Below are 10680 nucleotides of genomic sequence, written 5' to 3'. Positions count from 1 at the left end.
AGATGCTTTCTGCCGAACCTATAGTCAGGGTCTGAAAGTGGGGTTCCCTGTACCCCTATGTACTGCTCATCCTTCAAGCCAGCTTGTCCCCCCCCCCTAAACAGATGACCCCCTTGAGAGCCCATGTTTTCATGTATCTGGGGATTATTTTCATGATAAACAGAACTGGGAGACCGGGGAGATGAGGAACAGACACGGGCTAGATAGAGAATCAGTGTGACTATAAAAAAAAAAAAAAAAAAAAATCAAATAAGGAAAAAAAGCAGTTGGTGTTTTTAAAGATGAAGAAATGTATTCCATCTGCGATTTGGCTCTGTGTGTCGCAACCAGAGACGAAGGAATTTTTGAAGGAGACTGAAAAGCGATTTTCGGGTTTGTTTTTTTTTTTTTTTTTTTTTTTTTTCAGATCCATTACTTCACTAGATGGTATTTTAAGCAAGCATGGGAAGGTCTGAGAATGCCAGGTTTCTTCGTAAATCAGATGCGAAATGAGAAGGCCAGCCAACTCACAGGAACCCAAGGATCCCTTGACTGAAAGCGGTCCAGGAGAAAGAAGGAAGTGGGGATATACCTAAAGGAAGTTAGCAGAGGAGTGGGAAATGAGAGGAAAAAATTTTTTCGACTGAAGAACATACATGGGGCAAGGAACTTAAAGACACGCTATGTGTTTGCCAAACAGGTCAGGCAGGTGGCAAAGAGAAAAGTCTGCTTGAAGCTAATTCCAACAAACATATTCTCAGTGACAGGCACCAGAGCTTAGGAGTTTTCAAAACGGGGGCGGGGATAGAACAAGTGATCAGACCTTTGCATTTTTTTTTAATTAAAAGTTGTTTTAATGTTTATTTTGAGGGAGACAGAGACGGAGTGAGAGCGGGGAGGGGCAGAGAGAGAAGGAGACCCAGAATCCGAAGCGGGCTCCAGGCTCCGAGCCTGTCAGCACAGAGCCCGATGCGGGGCTCGAACTCACGAACCGTGAGATCGTGACCCGAGCCGAAGTCGGACGCTTAACCGACTGAGCCACCCATTCTTAACACGGGAATTGACCAGCTCAAGGAACAGATGCGGCCAACATTAGCTTTCTGCAGGACAGCATGTTGGGAGCCACAAAGGGGTCCCTGGGGGAAAGGTGGGGGAGCGGGGTATCCCCACAGGAGCCTGGGGCCAGCCCTCCGACCCAAGCCCAGAGCCCCACACGCCGTGGAAGCTGACTGTTGCTGGGGTCTTCAAAGCCATGTGGGAGAGATCCGACTCTCACACCTACACCCATCTGAAAATGTTGGTTGGATCTTCTCGATGAACCCTAAGGCAAACTTTTGGTGATTAAGAAAGACTGCAAAGTCTCCTGGAAAAGAGACTTCTTGAACCTTCCATTCCGCACGAACTTCATGTTGTGGGTAAGTTGAGTTGAAGACTGTTGACAGAAGAGATGAATTAAATTTATTCAGACGAATCCCAAAATACCTCATCCTAGAGACCAGATTTGAAGTGATTGTAGGTCCAGAAGTCGAGGAAACATTTGTGGAAGAGATTTTGAGGGACAAACATGTAGCTCCTCCCCCCTTTTATACCTCTCCATAGTTTTGTTCTCGGAGGCCTGGCGTACAAAACTTTGAAGGATCCCCCAACCTTTAGTGTTTCGGGTGCTCCGTAATCATTTAGGCAAAGTGGATTCTCCTTTCTTCTGATGACCCAAGGAGAACTTATTATACCCAACTTCGACCCTATGCGATTGCTTCTAGCCTGATGATGAGCCCCTCTTCGTGGCCCAGAATTCCTCCATCCCAAGGAAGACTCCATATGTGAATGTTCGACAGAAAGAAAACCTACCCTGAGAGTCCTAGACGTGCTTGTTGCTGGCCCTTTTGTGGAGGTCTGTGCATGGTGAGAGGACATCAATCCCAGTACAAGGCAAGGCAAGAGACAGAGGCTCGTCCTCCCCACATCCCTTTAAATGAGCCTGGCTCTTACCTTCCTCAGCGGCTCCCCCAAACCACTCAGATCTCCTCTTACCCTCTGTCAGGCCAGTGAGCCTTAAGGGACAAGGCCCACTGGGTTTGCTTCATACAAACTTCTTTGCTCTAGAGCCAGTTCTGTATTATTTTGTTCATGGTGTTTTACTATTTGTCCCTTTTACAGACGAAAACACTGAGGCAAACTACAATAAGAGTTTTATAAAGAAGAGACCTTAATAAGTATCATGAACCAACCAAATCGTTATAGATTCATTATCTTTTTTTTTTTTATGTTTATTTATTTTTGAGACAGAGAGAGACAGAGCATGAACGGGGGAGGGGCAGAGAGAGAGGGAGACACAGAATCGGAAACAGGCTCCAGGCTCTGAGCGGTCAGCACAGAGCCCGACGCGGGGCTGGAACTCACGGACCGCGAGATGGTGACCCGAGCCGAAGTCGGCCGCTCAACCGACAGAGCCACCCGGGCGCCCCTAGATTCATTATCTTATTTCAATTTCTAACAACGCAGTGAGCTGGAGACTCTTCCTATTACCAATCTCCAGAGGAGGAAACTGAAGCTCAGAGAGGTTTAGTTGCTTCTCCAAGGCCACACAGCTAATGAGCGGTGAGCCCGGATTCAAAGCTGCTGGGTCTGACTCTAAAGCCTCCTCCCTCTTTCTCCACCTCGTGCCCTCTCCGCCCTCCGCCTTAACCACTAGGAGAAGTGAATTATCCAAACGTACAAACAGCCTTTGTAACATGTATGTTTGCTCTTGTAGTAAACAAAGCATGGAAAATTAGAAACATAAAAGCATCGACCCACCCTTGGATTGTTCTGGAAAATCAACGTCAGAGAAATCGGAAAGGCTTTCAAGGAACAGGATAGCTAAAAATACACCAGAGACGGTGACAATGCCTTAGCCCTGGGCAGGAGAGGGATCAGGGGAGCAGAAGCAGAGAAAGGCCGCGTCTGGAGAAACACCTTACCCATGCAGAGCCCAGAGGTACAGGGTCCCCTCTCAGGTTTTCCTCCCCTTCCATCTCAGCCACTGCCCCTTCCGGGTTGGACGTGAGCAACCGGGTTCCAGAGGGGAAGAGAAGTGAGGCATACAGCAGAAGGTCAAGGACCCAGCCAGCCACATCAGTCCCTGTGACGTGGTGGCCGGGATCGCAACACGAAGTCGCCCCTGAATGCGGGCCAGGCTCCTCACAGCTGTCTTCGGACCAGGGTTCTCTTAGGAGTCAGGCAGGGCTCGGCTGCAGGGAACCTCATCTGTCTGAAAGCGGAACAGGACGGCCTGTAAGGGAACCAAAGGCTCACAGAATCTGTGGGACGGCTAACGCAGGCCAGGCTGGGTCTCAGGTTCAACTCCCCAAGCCACACCAAGCAGGACCAGGTGACAAAAGACCCGACCCCGCTCCCCTGCCACGATCAGGAGCTTGCCAGCCATCAAGCCACAGTGCTTCCTCTAAAAGCACTCCCGCCCTGCCTCTGTCTCCCCACATAACTCCACCGCCAAGTAGCTTCCTCCGGTGCCCTTGGCCGGCAGAGCCCGCGTCCCATCCAGAACCCGCGTCCCATCCAGAACCTGTGCGCAGAGGATCTGCGAGGTGCGGGCTTAGCTTTCCAGTGTTTGCGGGTGGGGAGGACACAGGAGGAAGCTGACTGGCCAGCCGCATCTTCGCAAATAAAAGTAAAAGAAAGGAAAGGAAATGCGGCCAAAAGGTTCCGGTGCTGAAGAAGGGACCGCCCTGGATGCCTACACTTTCCTCCCTGCTCCACAGACCTGCAGTGAGTGCCCGCGCTTGCACAGAAGTGTATACAGGGGCCTGCCCCTGAGGCTTTCAGAGAGAAGCTAGAGTCAAGGAGGGAGTGGGCAGAGCCCTTTAGTTTTATAGCTGGGTAAGCTGAGGCCCCAGGAGGCCGCCAGCCCCGCCCAGCAGGCCTCTGGGTAAAGCCCAGGCACAGATCCCTGCCCTTCCAGGCGGGGCGTCTCCTGCTACCAGTGAGCTCCCACAGTGACCCAAGCCACAGAGGAGCTCAGATTCCGGGGAGCCCCCAAGCCCCACATGCGGATTCCAGGAAAGAACGATTTCACTAGAAGTTTCAGTGAAAGACCAAGTCAATTCATACTTAGATTTCAAGATGACGTCGGGGGGGGGGGGTGGCGTTTCATGCACAGGAGACTTTTCTGAAGTCCTCTTTCTCCTTCTCTCCCACTGACCCTCCGTAACTTTTCTCTCACCCTGCCCCCTCCCCGCCACCCCCCCTTGCAAAGCTCACCCCCTCCCGGTCCCCGGTGGACCGCTGCCTCTCCTTCTCTGCTTCCTTCATGTCACCTCCACTACTGATTCTCTCCCGTCGGGCAATTTCTGACTCTCCTGCCACGGCCACTCCTCAGCACGTGCCTCCAGGAGTCTCCAGTCCTTTCTCTCCCCGCCTCGCCCTGACTCCGCAACGGAAGAGCCCAGGAAGGCAGCTGGCAAAGACAGAGTCCACTGTGGTTGGCGGAGGGCAAGGGGAAGGCTGTAGAGGCTCCTTTGCAAACCGCATGGTCCCTGTTCACGCCCGTGGCGGAGAGAGGGAAAGCGACCCTCTCCTTTCTGGAAGGTGGCTTGGCATCCAGGATTCCTCTCGGGAGCTCTCTGCAAGCTTCCCACCCCCCTCACCCCATCGCTGTCCTTGAACAGTTGGGTAAATCTTTAGAACGTGTCACAACTTGCCCAGGTTCACAGCAAAAGCAGAAACACATTAAAGGCGCCTGGCTCCCGGCCTGACTCCCCCACCTCCACCCTGGCTTTTCCACCGTCAAACTCCTTTGAGTGGTTTAAGCACGAAATGTGGCCATTTCTGGTGCTGACCAAGCTGTAAAGCAGCAGGTACCCACACCTGAGGTCACCACTGCCCACCGTGATGGCTCAAATACTTTACGTTAATTAAATCCATTTACTACCTACTCTGTGCCTTCGCGCAAGCGTTAATTCATGCCCCGTATGGAGATCAAACCCAGGAAGCATTTACATATGATCTCCTGCCCAGCATGGCACACGAATCATTTCCATCATGGAAAACATCCAGTCAGGAAAACAATAGCCCATTGAAAAGAGTTATGCAACGGAGCCTGCATGGTCAAAGTCCTCCTGGCTTTCGGTTAACACAGGGAGTTCAGGTTAAGAGGGCCGCCTGCTTGTCGACGGGTTGATTGTTTATGAGAAGAAGAAACGTCCTCTTTTCCCTACATTCCCCCGCTGGCTGGAAGCCCAGATGCGGCCTCCAGCACCATCCTGCAGAGGCAGAGAACATTCTGTCGGCTTCTCCTGACCTCCTGGGTGCCACTGCCCCCACGTTCCCCAAGCTAGACCCCTCAGGAACCCCCTGGGTCCCTCCTTGCCCTTGCCTCCTCATGTGACTGATCCCCACGGCCTCTGACACCCCTCCCCTCCTTTCCTCCTGTCTCTGCCTTGGCCTTCTGTCACCTGGACAGTAATTTGTTTCCCTGAATCTCAGATTGGGTCACGGTTATCCCTCGACAGAGGCCCGTCTTTTGGCCAATGAAAAGGGATGGAAGTGAGAAGGCATAATAAGGGCCCATGCCTGCTTGGAGACGCTCTTTCTCCCCCTCTGCCACGGCAGCCGGCCGTGTTCTAATGAAGTTCTCCGTGAACCTGGGGCCCAGTAGGAAGCCCCTGAGGGACAGAGCGGCACCAACCTGCAAGGGCCAGACCGCACAAGTGAACAGCAGTGCTTTGTTTCCAGTGATCTTGAAGCTCCTGTTATCAGAATGTTATCTGCGCTGAGTTGAGGGAGCGCTCCAGTTCCCTTCTATAGAGAATGTCATGACTTCCTCAAGCTCACAGCCAACGCATGAGTCAGAATCTGGAAAATAAAACCAGAAGGCTAAAAGCTAGTATCATACGATAAAGAATCTGACTGGCCTCTGTCCCTGGTTCCTGGGAGAGAGACTCTAGGTCCTCGGAGTTTCCCAAGTAATAGGAGTGTCTTCGTTATTCACGAGCCCCTGGATTATATCTGAGTTTATGCTAATGAGCTGACTCACGTGGGCCCCCGGTTAGTTTCAGGGTGCTCTGATCGTGCTGGAAAGACTGACCATGTGATTGATGAGCGAGTTAGGGCCACTGGCATCAGCCTGACCTCCCAACCTCCAGGGAAGGGTGGGGGGCTGATGGTTGAGCCACATGTCCCATGGCCAATGTTAAGCCGCGTGTCACATGGCCAATGGTTCGATCAACCGTGCCGTTATAAAGAAATCTCGAAACAAACTCTGGACACTGAAGCTTGGTGGAGACTTCTGGTTGGGGAACACGTCACCCTACTGGGAAGGTGATGTCCCTTGATTCCACAGAGACGGAACACGGAAGCTCTGCGTCTGCAACCCTCCAGAACTTGCCGTACGTACCTCTTCATTTGGCTGTTTCCGACTTGCATCCTTTACAATAAAACGGTGACCGTAGCATGGCACTTTCCTGCGTTCTTTGAACCATTCTAGTGAGTTATCAAACCTGAGGGGGATCGTGGGAACCTCCCAGATTTGCAGCCAGTCAGTCAGAAATGAGAACAGTCTTATTGTGGACCACACCCTTTAATTTATGGGGTCTGCTCTAACTCCGTGTAGTTAGTGCCAGAATTGAATCCCAGCATACTGGTTGGTGTCCGAATCAATAGACAAATAGGTCCAATGGTGGACCAAGCTGGGAGATCCAGGCAGGAGACGCAGGGGACTTAGCACAACGGGGTAGAGATGAAAGGCTGTGCATCGTTGGTTGTCAAAACCCCACCTAAGTCAACTTCTTCAACCTCTCACGTTCCCATCTCTTCTTTTTTTCTTACATTTATTTATTTTTGAGAGACGGAAGGAGACAAAGTGAGAGTAAGGGAGGGGCAGAGAGAGAGGGAACCACAGGATCGGAAGCAGGCTCCAGGCTCTGAGTTGTCAGCCCAGAGCCCGACGCGGGGCTCGAACTCACGAACCATGAGATCATGACCTGAGCCGACGTCGGACGCTCAACCGACTGAGCCACCCGGGCGCCCCTTCACGTTCCCATCTCTTTGCAGACAAATGAAACCATCTCTTGCTGAGACACTGGATTCAGCCCGGCATCACTTGCCCTAACAGGGAAGGCTACCAACCATCTCCTCTCCCAGAGAGTGTGGTGCTCATGCAGGGATGAGAAGAGGACCCCACCCTTCATTCCAGCCCACTCTGTTTCACCCCCATTCTCATTCTGTACACATATTCCTCAGGGGCTAGGCCACCATTTACAGTTCCCGGGGATGGCTGGTCCCTTGAGTCTGCTCCTAATTTGCCTTCTAGCAATTTCTAAAAGCTCACTTGAACATCAAGACGTGAAGGAAAAGTACGCACGCCCCTTTGGATGGCCCAGATCTCTCACGTAAGCTTCAAAAACTGTCTACCTAAAAGGTGGCTCAAAAATATACCACTTCAGGGGCGCCTGGGTGGCGCAGTCGGTTAAGCGTCCGACTTCAGCCAGGTCACGATCTCGCAGTCCGTGAGTTCGAGCCCCGCGTCAGGCTCTGGGCTGACGGCTCGGAGCCTGGAGCCTGTTTCCGAGTCTGTGTCTCCCTCTCTCTCTGCCCCTCCCCCGTTCATGCTCTGTCTCTCTCTGTCCCAAAAATAAATAAATGTTGAAAACAAAATTTTTTAAAAAAATATACCACTTCAAAAACAAATGTTAAGATAACAGATGACATTCATCATTCCAGGCCTGTGTGTAGCGAGCATTTAAACGGAGTCTGGCAAAGCTCTAGGGTAGGGGTGGCAGGGTGGGGGGGTGGGGGTGATCAAAAGAAGTGTGACACAGCCCTTGGCCTCAAGGCCTTGACCGTCTACTTGCAGAGACAAAGTTTATAAATGGAAAAAGTACTGCAAGGCAGGCCAGGATTACATTTCCAACTGAGTTGGGCAGATTGAGAGTCAGTCTGGGGAAGAATTTAGAGAAAGAATTGAGCCTCAGGGAAATGTCACAAATGATCTGGGTCCCTGGTTCCTGGGAGAGAGACTCTAAGTCCTTGGCATTTTCCAAGTAATAGCAGTGTCTTCATTATTCATGAGCCCCTGGATTATATCGGAGTTTCTGGGTTTATTAGCATAAACTCAGATATAATCCAGGGGCTCATGAATAATGAAGCTAATATTATTATTTAAAAAAAAAATTTTTTTTTTCAACGTTTATTTATTTTTGGGACAGAGAGAGAGAGAGAGCATGAACGGGGGAGGGGCAGAGAGAGGGAGACACAGAATCGGAAACAGGCTCCAGGCTCCGAGCTGTCAGCCCAGAGCCCGACGCGGGGCTCGAACTCCCGGACCGCGAGATCGTGACCTGGCTGAAGTCGGACGCCTAACCGACTGCGCCACCCAGGCGCCCCAATGAAGCTAATATTATTTTTATTTTTATTCTGATGCTAATGAACTCAGATAGGATCCGGCAGACAGGCTGAGTCTTCGTGACTTTCCAAAGAGGAAAAGGCCGCCCCTCCACTACTCATCTCCTTTTCTTTCTCTTCCCTGAGAATCTGGCTTTGCCTCTTGTGTGTGGCACTTTGTTGTTGTTGGGTTTTTTTTTTTTTTAATGTTTATTTGTTTTTGAGAGAGAGAAAGTGCGAGCAGGGGAGGGGCAGAGAGAGAGGGAGACACAGAATCTGAAGCATCCTCGAGGCTGAGCTGTCAGCACAGAGCCCCACGCGGGGCTCAAACTCACGAACCGCCGAAGAGATCATGACCTGAGCCGAAGTCAGACGCTTAACTGACTGAGCCGCCCAGGCGCCACTTGTGTGTGGCACTTTGAAGGGTACACAAGGTAACCCCAAACCAGCCCACTGAAGGTCAAGGGCAGAACAAATGTAGAATTCTTTGGATGTACTGAGAGTGGAAGTCAATGTACCATCCACCAAAGATCTTGCCTTCACTCAGATTAGCTCAGTCAGAAGGACAGCAAAGATCTCAGCCTGGTTACTAGGGAAAAACCTCTCCCCCGCCCCCAAAGAGAGTGCAAATCACCGTCTGGGACTGGATCCCAAAGAAATGACTGAGTGTGGGGAACCCGTGTGGGGCCCAGCTGGTGACTGTGGCCGGGGTTTTGGTACATGGGGCAGATAAGGCACCAGAAGTCCTCAGGTAATGCGATTCTCAAGGGCAGCGATGGCGTGTCCTAGGTTCAGGTGGACTGTGACCTAGAGCCGAACCCAGCCATATGCAGCGGAGATTGAAAATCAGGGCTCCAGTCCCAGGCGTGGGATGGGAGTGTTCTACTTCCTTTGGGAAATCTTCCCTAGATTAGTCTCCCTTACCCAGTCTAGGTTAGGGGTCCCTGTGGAAGGCTCCTACAGTGTTCTGTTCTTACCTCTCTTTTATTACCTTGCGTTAGAATCTTCCATTTCTATCTCCCCAGCTAGAATGGCACGCCTTGGGGACAGCCTCCCTCTTTGTAGCCATCAATGTCCTACATGCAACGAAGGCTCAGAAAACGTTGGTTGCTGCTCTATATGGAGATTGCAAATCAAGGAGTCGGACCGAACCCTGCATTTAGGGGAGCCCGTGGTCCTGAGACCACGTGTGAGGTCAGAGTTTCCACAAGCAGATGAGACCGCGGACTGCTACGGAGACTTAGAGTCCATCTGCTAATGGGAGTGGCTCAGAAACTTGAAGGGGCGGAGCCTATGGTTGGAAGGTCAGTGAGGTCCCAGAGACATCAGAGCCTGTGGGGCTGGGGAATGTGACAAGAGCGTTCATGAGAACACTCACTGCTAGGCTTTCGTAGGAAAACCTACTCTGAGTAGCAAAGCTTACACTAATCACGCTCAAGCCATAAAATCCAAAATCAACGACACAACCCAAGAATGACTTTGCCTTTCTCCACTCTCTAGGGGAAAGGGAAAAAACCTGTGCTCAAAATGTAGCTTCAGTTTCTGTCTTGACTTAGAGATGGTGTTTTTGAGCACATACGTTTCTAACCCCTCCAAATAACCACCCAGCCCTCCTCCCAAACACCCAGAGCAACTGACTGGTGCACCTGCTCTAGGCAGGTCCAATAAATGTTTACTATGCAGAAGCGTGCCAGCAACGAAAGAAATCTTGATCGTAAATCACTGCACCTTGTCAGAATCGAAATAAACCTGAAATTACACCTGAAATGGGATGGGAAGGGAACTTGCCTCCAAGTAGGGTCAGAGAAATAGTGGGGAGAGAGAGGGTCTAAGCAACATCTTTGAGGCTCAGAACGAGGCTCTTCCTGTCGGCCCCTTGTTCTAATAAATAGCCCCAGGTTGACAGAGGCCAATGTGGGCCCTTCCTTGCAGCATTCCAGGCACCGGGCAGGGAGACAGCCGTCAGCCCAGGGCGGGTTCCATGGTGAAGGCCAGCACTTGCACAGCAAGGTCTTGGCCACCACCATCAATCAACCTTCAGAGGAACTTGATCCATGGTAGCATACCCCTCACATTCTAAAGAAGTTTCTGCCAGTCAGTGTCTGTGAACTGCCCTGCCACTAGAGACAGAGGTTGGTTACACGAAAGGCTGCCTCCCCTTTCAGCTCCTCTAGGGACATAGTCATTTCGTTGCCCGTTCTGTTGCGGAAAGTCAGGGGCAAACGTGTCCTCCCCCACTTTAGGGCTGGGGAGAAGAACAGGGCACATGTTTTTCTTTGAACAGTTCCTGTCTTCTGGGCCACATTCTACGTGACTTACCCATCT

At 51.3% G+C, this 10680-nt stretch overlaps 1 long non-coding RNA gene across 5 annotated transcripts in view; it reads right to left on the bottom strand.

Moving 5' to 3' along the window:
* Positions 1 to 889: 889 nt before the first annotated feature.
* The window catches only part of LOC102901323, an 85410-nt gene continuing 75619 nt past the window's right edge, over positions 890 to 10680 (bottom strand). The window contains exons 4-7 of one of the 5 annotated variants that reach the window (XR_006586929.1): positions 5663 to 5829; positions 4237 to 5237; positions 2940 to 3250; positions 890 to 1411 (exon numbers count right to left, since the gene is read on the bottom strand). This is a non-coding gene — a long non-coding RNA (uncharacterized LOC102901323). Of the gene's footprint in view, positions 1412 to 2939; positions 3251 to 3541; positions 3633 to 3739; positions 4166 to 4236; positions 5238 to 5662; positions 5830 to 6010; positions 6488 to 10680 lie in introns of those variants that run through there. The other 4 variants (XR_441402.4, XR_002146304.3, XR_002146306.3 and 1 more) reach the window with 4 other exon arrangements.

This window comes from Felis catus, chromosome D2 (assembly GCF_018350175.1).
Source record: "Felis catus isolate Fca126 chromosome D2, F.catus_Fca126_mat1.0, whole genome shotgun sequence".
Lineage (NCBI taxonomy): Eukaryota > Metazoa > Chordata > Mammalia > Carnivora > Felidae > Felis > Felis catus.
The sequence above is the reverse complement of the archived record's forward strand: the minus strand, read 5'-3'. Positions and strand labels throughout refer to the sequence as shown.